This window comes from Spermophilus citellus (assembly GCF_964194105.1).
Source record: "Spermophilus citellus genome assembly, chromosome: 7".
In the NCBI taxonomy this organism is placed as follows: domain Eukaryota; kingdom Metazoa; phylum Chordata; class Mammalia; order Rodentia; family Sciuridae; genus Spermophilus; species Spermophilus citellus.
Genome location: NC_138188.1, coordinates 119390389 through 119403865, shown reverse-complemented (window position 1 = coordinate 119403865; position 13477 = coordinate 119390389). Strand labels below are relative to the sequence as shown.

The 13477-nt window shown below is 41.1% G+C and overlaps 1 protein-coding gene across 1 annotated transcript in view; it reads left to right on the top strand.

Annotated features, from left to right (window-relative positions):
• LOC308653193 (uncharacterized protein) overlaps positions 1-13477 on the top strand; it is a 223399-nt gene that overhangs the window by 156870 nt on the left and 53052 nt on the right. The gene's annotated exons all lie outside the window — the stretch shown is intronic.

The following is a 13477-nucleotide window of genomic DNA, read 5'->3' as shown; positions in this document are numbered from 1 at the left end:
GGCAACAGAATTTGGAAGCCTCTTTTTTTTTTTTTTTTTTTTTTTTTTTTGGTGTTTAAGAGTACTAGGAGTCACATAGCTAGAAATCTGTGAAGGGTATGACCAAGCTCACTACTTTCTGCTCTTCCATGCTAGGCACTTTAACCATGTGTGAGGACATGGTCACAGATTTAGTGTACCATTCTAGGAGTCAACTGGCTTTGCTGAGAGCTTCCACAGGGAGGTAATGGATCACCTCACTAACCCATAAAAGTGGTTAAAAGATGGAGTCTGTGGACCAATTTGTGCAATCTACCCTTATGGACAGAAAAACAATGGAAAACATACACATCCTCCTAATGCTGTCTGTAGCAAGTAAGAGGAGGAAGAAGGATCCCTACCACTTAGATAGCACAGTATAGTTTATCAACCATGCTCACATCCTTTCTCTCTCCTGGTGAGGTCAGTCACACCAGCATTATACTCTCCGTTGTACAAATGAGGGAACCCTATGCTAATAAATGTGGAAAGACAGGCCCTCACAGTGATAGTAAAAGTCAGAGGCCCCAGTTCTATTGATTGCATCTAACCTTATATAGTATGTAATACTCCATCATAATTCATAATCTCACGTTGCAGTCATTTGTGGACATTTTAAGTTTTGTATTCTTGCAGGGTTAATGGCTGTTAGTCATTATAATTGGCATAACCCTTCCAGGCCTCTGCTTTCTTTATTTAAGAAAAAATGGAGAAATGGCATTAAGTTCAGTATTGCTTTCAGCTCTAACACTTGGGTAGGTCCATGTGTCTGTTGAGTCAGGTCCCAGGATGGCAGTAGCTCTAGGGAAAAATGGTTACCTGGTTATTAAGGTCAAATAAATTAGTGAAAAGCATGATGATTCAAAAGGAAATGGGTTGCTTTGCTTCAGCCCTTCTCAGAGTCTTTATATACACATGTACATAGGAGGGGGCTATGGCAGTGCGACATTCCTCCAACTTGGTCCTAGAATGTGGATCTCATGGGTCAGCATTCCATGGGGCCTTTGGTAAACAGTGGAGAGTTCTCTCATGATCCCATTGGTCTCTTAAAGCAGCAGCACAGATTCCAAGAAAAATTTCATAACTACCCCCAGTACCACAAACTCCCACTTCTTGCCCCCTGCCAGTGTAGCACGTGCTAGGCCATGCAGTGTGGTCCCCCAAGCTGGGTGCCACCTAAAGTTGAGCAATTCCAGCTGTACAATCTGGATCCCATCACTTTAGCCACAGAGGCTTTGTGTTTAAAAAAAACCCCACAATCCATCTAAAAGCAAGGACTTCCATATGTTGCCTGCACAGAACTAGAGACAGTACCTTTTATTGCCTTGGAAATTTACTGCTCTCTCATTTCCCCCATTGTGAAATCTCATCATTCTCCTCTTATGGGAGAGGAGAGGTAAGGCTGCCCAAGGATTTTTCATCCTGCCTGTTGTCATTCTGTCTCCCCTGACTCCTTTAGCATCCTTCCTTTTTGGAGAAAGGAATTTGAGACTCAGGGGTGTGGCAAACCAAAGGGGCCTTTCCCCAATCTGCAGACCCCCTTAGTTTGGCCTTTTGTATGGCTTCCAATGCCTCTGTGATAAGGAGCTCACTACCTCCAGGGGCAGCCTGATTCCATGTTTTATCAATTTAGATTATTCGAAAGTTCTTAACCACACTGTCTCATGGGAACTTCCTCCTATGATTGGCTCCAAACAAGTCCGATCCTGCTACCACAAGCATGAAATGTGTCTTCCCCAATCTGACAGGTAACCCTCCCTGTCTTAAATCTGTATTTTGACAGTCCCATGAGCTATGTGGACTTTCACTCTCTAGCCCAACGTTATCTTCTTATTGAATTCCTCTTTAGCCATCTTTTCCAATCTCAGTTGTTCTAGAGAGAAGGACCGTGTGGTATCGTAGGTACTATTTACTTCTTTCATTGGGGATTCTCCACTTAAAGTTTAGACTTCCTGCCTTGGGTTTAGATCAACAAATGCCATTAGAAAAATTTTTAACCTCAGCCACAACTTGTGCTTGTTTGCAGATTCCTAGCTATATGATAGACCAAGACAAATTATCTTTAGTTCTAGAGTGACATGAAACTTCCTGGTACTGAATTATGCAAAGGAAACTTCAGGATGAAAGAAGGCATACAGCAAATAGACATCTAAAGTGGCTCTGGGAATTCCTTTGACTTGAGTAGACATTCTGCATTCTTTACCAACCATTTAGTGCTTTCAGATTTTACATGAATATTTCACCTTTATTTTCTTATTTATTCCCATAACAATCCTTTGAGATCACATATTATTGTATAATGCCATTAAACTGATATTATTTTATGAGCACACTGGAGTTTCTGAGGCCATAATTAGGGGTTGCAGTTTTCACCTTTTGTCCTACTGTTGGACTCAAAAGTTTGGGTTTCTAACCCCTGTGTGACCTTAAGCAAGTCACTTTCTCTCTTTGACCTTTAATTGCTCCATCTGTAAAATGAGACAGGTATGGGTTAAACTAGATAATCCCTGAGAGCCCTAATCTTAGCCAACCCCAGGCAATTTCTTGTCCTTATTCACGAAATATAGAGACAAAACAACCAATCCAGGAGGCCACTATGTACTACATTCATGCTGTGTGAGAAATACCATCTCATTATCTTTACATCCAAAAGAACATCCAGTCTATCATCACTCATCACAACCAACACAGTGACAGTTACTTTTTAATGTAGAAGCAAACCTTCCTTGGTTCAAGAAAAGAAAATTTTGAGAGAAAGTTCAAGTCCTGAAACTGCTAACGTCTTCCTGTGATGGTATGTGGGACACCATGGGGGTGGGGAACAAGAAGCCAGACAGTTCATCTTAGGGGTAACCTCTTTGGTTTATGTAAAATATGTGACTCAAAGCAAATTTATTCTTGTAGGCTGAAAGAGGACGCGCAGCCTCGCTGAACAGAGTGAGCCTTGTGTATATTTAATCAGCCCCATCTCTGTGTTCTGTGTTGCGATGTCTAATTTCCAGAGGAAAGATCATTTTCAAACCACAAAAGTGATGATGCTTTTGGAAAAAAAAAATATATACAGCAATAAAAAGGAAAACCCACCTCTCCTAAAAGTAAAGATTTCGATAGGAGCTCGCCTATTGTTTGTATTTTACACCCACATTCTTGATGCCTATTATCTCTGAAATCATTTCAGTTTCCAAAAATCATTTGAAACACTCCTACACCTGGGGCTTTTGATAAACAGTTCAGCTTCTTCAGAGAGAAACAAGAGAGAGAGAGAGAGAGAGAGAGAGAGAGAGAGAGAGAGAGAGAGAGGAGTGTGTGTGTGTGTGTGTGTGTGAGTGAGAGAGAGAGAGAGAGAGAGAGAGAGAGAGAGAGAGAGAGAGTGTGTGTGTGTGTGTGTGTGAGTGAGTGAGAGAGAGAGAGAGAGAGAGAGAGAGAGAGAGAGACACTAAGAGAGAAAGACAAAATTATTTGGGAGAAAGCAAGGAAATCCTCACACCCCACATAGCAGGAGCCCACAAGGACCTCAGCAGGGTCCACCATAACATACAAAACAATGCCATGCTTGGGTCTCTTTTGAGATTACAAGAAACTTTGAGTAATTTCACTCAGATGCTAAGAATAAAAAGTAATGATAAGTATTTTTGAGCACTTACAATATTCCAGGAGTTTTTCTAATTCATACATCACAAAGAATCTGTGAAGTTGACACTACTGTCCCATTCTACAGATGAAAAAAACTGAATCCCAGAAAAGTAAACTGCCCAGTTTCTCGGTCACTTACGCTAAGTTAAAATTCTACCTTACTATCCACAAGACTAATGGTGTCACTCCTTTCAAGAAGCACTTTCAATGAGATGGAAACCCACTCTCTTTTGAACAGCCCGGAGTTACAGAAAGAAATCTACGCACATATCTGATCATCTCTGAAGGATTCTAAGCTCTGCACAATCAAGAGTGGTATTAGAGTTCCCTGTTTTCCCACAACACAGTGAAGAGTCAGATACTGTGAAGGTACTTGGGGAACATCAGTTGGGAAAACAAATGTAGAGTCTTAAGTTTTAGGCCCAAATTCTCAGCTAGTTGAATCTTGAGGCTATTATCTATGACATTTAAAATAAAATGTCCCACTTGCTTTGAGCCCCATGGGCTTTTCCCCTGAATTCTTCTTTGCCCCTTGGGTGGTTATGGTAATTGGCCTGGCCATCTGGCCTGGACATAGGTTTTAAGTGGGATAGGGTAATAAAAGAGGAAGCTGTAGTCACATCAAACGCTGAAGTTGGTTGTACTCCCTGTTGCTGATCCTTAAAGTTAACTTCAGACAGGATAAATTGTATAGTTCATCTTAGCTTTCAAAGCATTCTTTGTCTGTTTAGAAACAGCAAAAACCTATGAGACCACTGGCAAACCTCATCCCCAAAGCATAGGAAGACCATATAGAAAAACCTGGATGTGGCAAGTTGCCACTGATAAAGGTGTAATCTTATACAGAACCCATCAAACCAAATATCCTCCAAAGGTCATCTATTTTAACCCTCTTGTTTGGCAGATGGGAATAATGTGGTTCAGAGAGAGGAAATTAATTGCCCAAAATGACAGACCAATTTAATAAAAGAAGTTGGAATAAACCCAGGACAGGTAACTCCTAAATGAGACGCTGTCTGGTATTGTAGTTTGCTAGCCTCCATGGCTGGTTTATAAATCAGGGACTCCTAAAATAAAATCTATCTGGTTATATTGGGCCAAAAGTCTGATTTGGGCTTGAGCAAGTCCTCAGGCTTGGATAAGACCAATCCCAAGGTGCTAGATGACAGGGGGTCTCTATTTTTGATCACATACTAAACACTTGTGTCCTTACCAAGCCATGGCAGGATAAAGTAGTTGGTTTGGCGTCAGAGGAGCATGAGTCACTGTTCTCACTAGCAATAAATCCAATTGCTGGCACAGAGTAGATTAAATGCAAACTGACAGCTGAGATGGGATCATGCTGGCATCCCTCCATTCAGGGTTCTTTAGCCCATGCCCACACTGGTGGAAAGTGTTACATTGTTCTTACAATGATGGCCAAGTGTTTTATGGTAGTTACTATCTCTTCATTTTGTCAGTGGCTGAGAGAGGGTAAAAGTGAACAGTGTTTGAATAGATGGCATGACAAGCAGGTGAAGGCAGGAGATGCGTGTCAGAGACCCAGCTTCCGCCCTGACTTTGTGCGTGACTTGGGACATGCCATGCACCTCTGTGGATTCCATTTCCCCCTTCTGGACATGGAAAGGGCTGGGCCAGGAGATGTGTAGGGTCACTTCCACTTCTAGGATTCAATGAGTCTCAGATGTTACCAATTTCTTCTTTCTCTAGAGTGTTTCTGGGAGTTCTCAGGTGAGTAGCAGCTTTTCATCTCAGCTAAGAGTTTTAACATCATTAGGTAAGAGTCATCAGGGGTAGGAAAAGGACCCCAACCTCAGAGGGAAAGTTAAGTTCCAGTCTCAGCTCTGCACCTGGATGATTCTGAGCAAGATGCTTCAATTCCCTGTCTGAATCTCCAATTCTTTTCCTTGAAACATACAAGTAACAATTCCTATTTTACAGTTATCTTGTGAATGGAATGAGATTATAGATGCCACAGTACTCTATAATCTGGAGACCATATGGAGCAGAGTAGGTGAGAATGAGGACGAATATGTTAATGAGGAGTTAAGGACACTTTTTTTGACTTTTCAATAAAGATACAAATGATTTATAGTTTCAAGGTCAACAGGTGAGTCAAGGGTAAGGAAGGAGATAATCTATCTGGGCCATAGTGCTCTGCCAACCATGAGAGCTACGCCACATTAATCCTTTCCTTAGTTACCATCACGTGTCTGTCCTCTGCTCTGATAGGAAGCACCACCTGTTCTGTCTCCTGCCTTCCCTTTCCCGGCCCCTATCACTGAAGACCCGGCTGGGTGTCGAATTAAAAGTTCCATACAGCTTTCACCCTTACTTCTTTCATATTCTAGATTGTCTAAAGGGAAAAGGAGAGGTACTCTTCCCATCCACATACTTGCCTTTGATTTGGGGACTGTAGCAGACTGGCCTAGAGGCAGTAGAGCTCAGAAAAGTTGCTTCATCTCCAAGTCCTTCCTTTCTTGGCATCAGAGTTCTGGGTGCTCAGCAGAATACCTGGTATTTTTCTGGTGGCAAAGCACAATTCTGTCTGATAGGAATGACACATTGAGTAGCAAACAGCTTTTCACATGAATCCTGTAAAGGACTTTATCAAGCTCGATGCTCCATTGTTTATAGATGCAAGAACAGAGTTCTAGAGAAAAGGAACAAAGTGTGGTATCATTTAGAAATAGAGACAGAAGAATATTTAAAGGACATCGGGGCCAAATTCCTCATTGGAAAGATGAAGAAACTGAGGCACAGCAATTCTAACTGAGCTCCACTTGAGTTAATGAACTAGTACTGACACCCATAACCTTTGATTCTAAGTTCAAATCTCACTTTATGAATCCACATAGACTGTATAAGGTGCGGAGACATGTGAAATCCAGGTACTGAGGACATTCAGATAAAACATTGGGTTATTACATTAATGTAAATTTGGAGAAAGAAATTTACATCCATATTTTGGAATTCACATTTTACTCTCTAAGAGTTGAATTTTATATTCTTATGTACAGGATGTGATGATGAACATAATTAAATTTGTGGTAGAGATATAGATATATGGGTGTAGGCATAAATTAACTAGCAAGAATTACTTTCATTCCAACTTTGAAACCCAAAGGAGTCTTATAAAGGTCAATTTTCTATTATCAGGAAGCAGCTTGTCTGTGATGGTCCAAAGTTAGGTCCTACTAGTGGTAAAGTTCAAACCTGGAAAAGGATGAGTGTGTGTCAGGCTTGGGCCCACAGTGTGTTGCTTTCTGGAGTGTAACCTGACCTTGAGTCAGGACCAATGGTACTCTTACACATGTGTAACTGGTTCTGAGGTGGGACGCCCTCATCTGTTGTGTCTGCCAATATCCTTGATATACCATACTTTCAGCATGGCTAATTTTAAACAACCAATGTAACATCACTGAATGTCCAATTTGGGAGAGATACACAGCAGTGCAGCATTATTTATTTCTAACATATAACTAAAAGAGGCATTAAATAATCTCAATAGTATATTTAATAATAAAAATGTCAAATTACGTGAAAAGCAGTATTTTAAGTGTTTATTAAAATTATTTTTAAAATAACTTATTATATGTCTATATGGTTTAATTTTTAATAATGCTTTCCAACCAGTTCACAAAATCTCAGAAACTTAACCATCAGCTCTTATAAACTAGAGCAAGCCAGCTCCCAGCATACCCTGGAGCCAGATAGGCCTGGGCTTGAATCCTGGCCTATTTTCCTGCTAGCTATGTGACATTGGGTAAGGTTTTGAACTTCAACGAGCTATAGTTCTTTTAGCTGTTGAAGGTGACAACAATGATAATAACCTCATGGGTTTATTGGTGACAATTAAATGAGTAATAAACACTCAACAAATCACTATTAGTACATTCCCAAGCCAAATGCATTTACTCAATAAACATTTTGCAAGAATGCATTTTATAGGTGCTTTGTATGTTACAAAGTGCCCCAAACATTACTCTTGTTCTGTCCTCAAAGAGTTTGCACCCTATCAGAATGGAACAGAAGACATGGACACCAGAAGTATAATTCAGAGCAGACTATGAAGCAAAGAGCTTGGAAAGGACAGGGGAGGGAGAGAAGGAAGCACTCATGAAGAGGATTGCATTTGAGTCAGACATTTTAGAACAGACTGGGATGTGCAGAAAGGTCCAAAAAGAGCATCCCAAGAAGACAGAATGAGGGAGACAAAGGCAAGGACAAAGAAACATGCAGGCACAGACAACACAAGATTTATGGAACAAAGAATATAAAAAGGGGTGCCGAGGAGGTTGTTGGAAAATCAGCACCTTCCAGAGCACACTGGCCTAGAATGCTGGGGAATTTGGTTTATGTTCAGTTAGGTAACAGTGACCCTGGGGAAATGCTTCCCCCTGATGAGTCACACAAATAATATTTTGTTACTTATCATATCACTTTAAATGCTTAACCATTGCATACATTTTGATGGTAACTTCTTTGTGTCTTATATGGGAATAGAGTTACCTAAAAAGCAAAATACATTTTTAAACAAAGTAAATTTCCTGGGTTAGGAGGGAGGGGTGGCTCCTGTGTTTAGTGATAGAAGGTCGCATTCGAATTCCTAGTCAAAAACAAAGTCATTATTTAAAGGCATTGAAGAATATTAGGAAGGTTCAAGCCTGTGGCAGTGTTTCATCAGTTTTGAATTGTCTGTTTCGAACCTCTGGCACTGTGCTTCACACACAAAAAAGTCATATGACCTACATCTTTATCTGCTCCAGTATGAAGCTTCTATATATAGGCTTCGGTTATGAATGTTTTTTCCTATGAAAAGGTCAGACTTTGCACATATACATCAATGCAAAGCCATGCTTATTAAAAAGCAGGCAGACAAGTGTGCAAAAGTCATTGAAATATTACTGATGTATGGAAAAAGATGGGGAAGCCTCTGTCGTGTGATTATAGAACACTTTCCTTCTGGCTAAAGCAGCCTGTAGCTGTCATCCAAATTAACAGAAGCCGGCCGGCACTCCCACCCCCAGCTCTCCCGTGTATGTGGGTGCCTGTACTTGCCCCTAACACGGAGACACTAGGCTCCGCTAACTCCTCCTCCTCACCTCAAACCCCCGTGGAGCATCTGGAGGTGGAGCTGGGGAAGGTACCTTGGTTAGATAGATGCAAACCCAATTTGGGGTTTCCGGTTGTACACAGGGTGCAGCCACCACCCTCAGCCAACACTGCTACACCAGAGAGAGAGTTGAACTCTTACTTTTAAGCCAAAAGTTCATAGGTTCAAATACTCTGATTGTCAGCTTCTCAAGTCCAAATGCCCTAAAAGACTGAGCTACTTCAGGGAATTCTTCAGTGGATTCTCAACAAGGCCAAGTTCTTCCCCAGAATGAAATTACTGAATAGGTAGGTAGATGTATATTCCCCTTCTTTAGCAGACAAGAAGTTCAAGTTCAAAGAAAATTATCTTGCTCAAGTTCACTTGACAGTTAGGGAGATGAGCAGAGTTTATAATAATGTCATCTCCCTCCAAAATCAGCCTCCTGCCAGTGTGGTGGTGCATGCCTGTAATCCCCGTGGCTCAGGAGGTTGAGGCAGGAGGATCACAGGTTCAAAGACAGCCCCAGCAACTTAGTGAGGGCTCTAAGCAACTCAGCAAGACCATGTCTCTAAATATAAATAAATAAATAAATAAATAAATAAATAAGAGCTGGGGATGTGGCTCAGTGGTTAAGTGCCCCTGGGTTCAATCCCCAATACAAAAAAAAAAAAAAAAAAAAAATCAGTCTTCCATTGACTAGATCAGAGTCTTTTGACATGAGGCCAAGAAGCCAGTGTGCAGTGTTGGCATATAAAACAGTAGATGCAGTGCAAGTGTTGTCAGTGAGTTAATATCTACCTATTAAGACAAGCTGCATATAGGGGATGTTGAAAAATGGGGACCTGCAGGTTATAGTGAGTAAAGCATTAGGTTGAAGATCAGAAGAACCTGGTTCTGGTTTTAGATTAGATACTATTGGTCACTTATTCACCCCTTCACTCATTTACTCATTTAATAAATTTTTGTTTAGATGAGCCAGGCCTCATTCTTGGCTCTGGGGATGCAGTGTTGTGAACAAAACTAGATTTAGTCCTGATCTCACAGAACTAAAATAAGCTGGTGGCCTCCTATGTATACATTGCAGAATTACATATGTATAATTATAATGCATAATAATTATACATAAACATATGTACACACAGAGAGAGAGGTACTGTTGGCCTCTTTACCTGTCACCTTAGGGTGAGCCACTCAGAGACAGGAGCCATGCCTAATTCACTTATGTACCTCACTGCCTGGCACCAAGAATGTGTTGGTTGCAGAAATAACCTGTTAGGTCTCCAGTTATGCATTTAAAAAAATTAAAGAATGCTTAACAGGAGTTAGAGTTGATCTAGGTCACTTCTCCTATTTCTTGACTAACAAAGTTATTCAGTTGATGAAACCACATATCCAGGCTCTCCTTCATATCTTCCATCTCTCAACCCCAGGTATCACCCACCTGGATGAACTTTATTTCCCTAATCTAGCTTAGTCTACCCCCTGAGGGTGTTTGTCTGTTGTTCATATCCTGAGCCTCCCTGACCTAGCCCTTTCTGATCCTTACTGACAACTAGAAAAGATTTGAGGCCTGAGAGAGTTAACAAGATGGTGATTCTAAGATACACTCACCCATATTGGGATAAAAGAAAGGCTGAGCACAGGTAGTTAAATGAGAAAGAAAGAAAATAAGGGCTCTCCAAGGATCGTGAGCTGCTCCATCAGGTTAAGAATATTGTACTGCTGGAGAAACTCCCTAGAAGTTAGGCCACAACCCCAGCAATGATGCAAAGAAGTCAATCATGGGATGGAAAATGGACACTACTCAGTTCCCCTCAACTCATTCATCTATGGCTACCTGTCCATTCTTCACCATTTTGAGCATAAATGATGCACCAAATCTATGCAATTTTTTCTCCCTTTTTCCCAGATGAGAGGTCTAACTTGAAAAATTAACTTTCATCTACCTCCATCTTTACCAGTCTTCAGATTGTGGCAATAGTGCTGGTTCAAAATAAACACCTTTCTTCTTAGCTCTCTTAAAATTCTACTTTGATACACTGTTCACCTGTGTACCTTTCACCTGACATAATTTTCTACCAACTCCAGGCCAAAGGCTTTTCTCTTTAGCCTGGCACTCAAATCCTTTCTCTATCAGGTTTCAACACATTACCTTTTCAGTCTCACCTTGAACTAACTACTCCTTTGTTTTGTTTTTATTTGTGCATTATAGTTATACGTAACAGTGGGGTTCGTTTTGACATAATCATCATACATTCTTGGAATATAATTTTCTCCATTTCAGCCCCCTGGGCTCCCTCTTTCCTTCCTCTTCTCCCTCCCACTGTTCCCTTTCCTCTCTTCTCCTGGTCTTCCCTCTATTTATCCACACAATTGATTTCCTAGTCTGTTAATTGCAGAGTCTCTGGAATACTTCTTGACTTTTCCATCTCCAATACATTCTCTCTCCATTTTACCCTGTAACACTCATATTTCTAGTATCTGTACCCTTGTTTCTTAGAGTATTTTCTTATTTGCTTATGCTCCTTGAGAGCAGGAACTGTGTCTTCATGATTATGTACACACTGCCCAGTTCAACACTCAAGTCACGCTGACTGGCTGGAATTTAATTGAATTAACCATCATTTTTTTCAACTGGGTTCAGTAGGGCATGCCCAGAATTCCAGTATCTCTGGAGGCCGGGGCAGGAGTCTGACAACTTAATAAGACCCTGTCTCAAAATAAAAACTTAAAAAAGGTTTGGGGATGTAACTGAGTGGCAGAACATCCCTGGGTTCAATCCCCAGTGCCAAAAAAAAAAAAAAAAAAAAAAAAAATCCTTTAGGGAGTCAGAAGGACATATTGCTTAAGAGAGCAAATTCTACAGCTAGACTACTTTAATGTGAGTCTCAGCTTTGCCACTTACTAATGGGGTAACCTTAATCGAATTATTTACATGCCCTTAGAACTCCATTTCCTTAATCTGTAGAATGGGAGTATTCATGTTCCCAGGCTTTAAGTTGACTTTTTAAAGTGCTTGTTTCTGGGCTGTGTGCAGTGTTATGCACCTATTCATTTTTTAATGTGCCCCTCTGTTTTTTCCTCCTCCATGAATATTGATTCTATTTTCCATGTATAAAGCACTTTAGAGTTTACGAAGACCTATCATATGAGTTTTCACATTTAATCATCACAGTGATATGCGGGGTAGGTGTTGCTATCCCCTGAGAGTTTTGGTGACACAGGTAAAGCATAAAGGCACAGATGGTGACCAGAGCACCAAGATCTCTCTCCAGAGTGTGATCAGTTGTAACTTATTGTTCCCAGTCTGGAGCAGGGACAAGCAGGGACTCTGTCCAGCATGTCACCAGATAAGCCTCATTTCTGCCTAAATGGTGTCCTGTGGATCCATCCAAACTCAAAGCCCGGCTACACTTCCAGTGGAGCCTATGCAAGCAAGCTATTTGCATTCTGAACCAGGCTTCTTCTCACAGCTATCTGGTGAGGAGGGGGACTCACTGGCTCACTCGCTCCCCCGGAGGCCTTGTGGTTTCATTTCACCTCTGCTGCCAATTGTTCTGTGACCTTTGCTCTATCTCTGTTTGCATACCTTTCTCACTGCAGGACCCAGGTAACAACAGAACACCCATATTAGAAGGGATCTTGGAGATCACTAAGTCCAAGTCCTCAGAATCATGTATAGAGGAAAACAGCAAATTCCAGGGAAAGAAATGACGTTTCCAAAGACCTCACTAGTGTATGTGCTCCTTGGGGCAGGGCTATGTCCAGGTACTGAATAAATAAGAGACACTCGCACACAGTATAGTTGATTATGTCCTACTCAGGTTATTATCTCACCTAGAAGGTACTGCACAAATGCTTCTGGAATAAATGAATGCATGAAAGAATGTCACCCAGCCACACACCAGCCAAGCTAGTTAGAGCCTGAGTATGAGTCTATGTTGGGGCTCATACCTTCCTATTCAGACTCAGAGTAAGAGTGGAAAAACAGCTTACATGTAGCAAGTTTGGAAAAATTATCTTTCTCATAGTAAGGTTTGAGAAACAGCTAATAAACCTAACCAAAAGCATTAAGTATTCCATGTCTACTGTGTCTGTGACTATCTTCCTTGCCTCTCTCCTGAGGTGATAGAAGCTAAGTAGGGATACAGAGCATTCAGAAAAAGACAAGCATGGATAGATACAGGAACTGTTCATTGAAATACCAGAGCTATCTGAAATGTTCCTGGTCCTTGCTATACAAAAAGAAACCAGCACTTGATACATATTGACTACTCATGGATATTTTAATATGTTTCAAATTTTTCCTGATTTTATCACATTTCACAGAATGTCCAAGGTGGAAGATGCCCCGAAGATAATTGATCTTATTAAGCTTTTTATGGAATGGTTTTTTAAAAAGAAGCATGAGAGGGGAAAAGTGAGTTGGTCATGGTCACACCGCATGTTAGGGGGACTGATGGAATCTAGTCTTCCTGTATTCCAGTTAATGGATTCTTTCTGCTGGATTTCACATGAAGCAAGCAGACTAATCAAGTTTGAGTTTCTTGCAAGTGCAGGCCTCACCTTTCTGTCTCACATTGCTACCTCAGTGTTCTTGCCTGTTACAGGCATTCTTTCTGTGTCTGACCCTGGGGACTTCTCGGAGAGCTTTCATGTTCAGCATGAGCTCCATATTTACAGACCAGGGATCCCCATGTGCTCAAAGGGTCAAAGGGCTCCTGGCCT